Genomic DNA, 1,597 nt, shown 5'->3' with positions numbered 1-1,597 from the left:
TTTGAAAAAAAGAGGCAAAGTTTTGAAAATGTAAGCAGTTGAAAAAAATTGTAATGTATTAAAACCATGACATTAAAAGATCAAATTCAGTATACACCCTATTGATGATGCTCAATCTTGTACAGAAATCTACATAGGAGCTCATGAAAGAAAAGCTTCAGGTTTTGAATAACCGTGTGCATATGATATATCCAAAAAATATAATATTAGCCTATGGCAAAGGTGTTTGAAATGCACGACAGATGTTTGCTTTTGAGATGTGTTTATTGATGTGATATTTTGAATGCAGTGCTTCATTTTGCAAAAGATGCGAGGCATTTTGCATTTTGTGTGTGCAATTCTTGGATTTGTGTGTGAAGTTTTGAAAAAAAGAGGCAAAGTTTTGAAAATGTAAGCAGTTGAAAAAAACTGTAATGTATTAAAACAATGACATTAAAAGATCAAATTCAGTATACACCCTATTGATGATGCATACTTTATATGCAAGCAGATGAGCCAGAAATATGCACTAATGGTTAAAACTCTTCTATAAGAAAACACTTAATGTGAAACTTTGCAAGCTGCATTTATATTCTGGGTTCATCTGCTTGCCTGTACAAACTATGAATAATCATAACAAGTCCTCCAACCCATATATCGTTTGTCACTATCCTCAAATACAACACATACGACCGTTCCCTAAATTAGTGCCCCTACCGGTAGCAGGAGATATGCTACAGAAACTTTCACCTAAATGCATTGTGGATTACTTTTAATATGCTTCCTATTTGCGTTTTAGACTCTCGCAACTATCTGAAGTGTTTTATTGCTAAAAATTAGCTCAATCAGTTACTAATTTTACTAATTAGTTCATTAGTAAAATCAATTAATTAAAAGATGGCGCCAGATAGTGTGTTGGCTTGCCATCGCTCTGCCTTTAGGATGTCTGTACTTTGTTTGTTTGTTTTATTTTTATGTTGAGTGTTTTGTTGACAACTGAATGTGCATTTATCAAAGCCATATGCACAGTGGTCGATACAATGGACCGATTAGAAGAAGAACCACTTAGCTTGTAAAGCGGTCATAAATCAACTGTGAGCAATTCAAGCTATTGTTTTCAATCATAGATAAAGTATTGAGTCCGTCTATTAATTTTTTCCCTACTCCATCTAAGGATCTGTGTGAGAGTTTTTTAAAGTTTGTTATTGATAAGGTTAATCGTATTCGGTCGGATATTGTGCCTGTAGGGAATGTTGTAGCCAACAAAATAAATCCGTCTCATTGTTTGAGTAAATTTGAATCAATTACATTAGCTCAGTTGGAAAATATAATATTGCATTTAAAGCCGACTACCTCTCTTTATGACATTCTCCCATCTCGATTGTTTAAGGAGGTGGTAGACACTATTGGTCCCAGTATATTATCGATTATTAACAGTAGTTTATTATGCTCTTAATGCCAAATGCAGAAATGTTAATTCATGCATTCATGACATCATATAGATTTTAAAATCTTGCTAATTACTTATAAAGCCCTGAATGGTTTAGCACCTCAGTATTTGAACGAGCTCTTATTGCATTATAGTCCTCCACGTCCACTGCGTTCTCAAAACTCTGGC

This window comes from Sinocyclocheilus rhinocerous, unplaced genomic scaffold, assembly GCF_001515625.1.
Source record: "Sinocyclocheilus rhinocerous isolate Xijiao unplaced genomic scaffold, SAMN03320098_v1.1 scaffold1850, whole genome shotgun sequence".
Lineage (NCBI taxonomy): Eukaryota > Metazoa > Chordata > Actinopteri > Cypriniformes > Cyprinidae > Sinocyclocheilus > Sinocyclocheilus rhinocerous.
Note: the sequence above shows the minus strand (reverse complement) of the source record.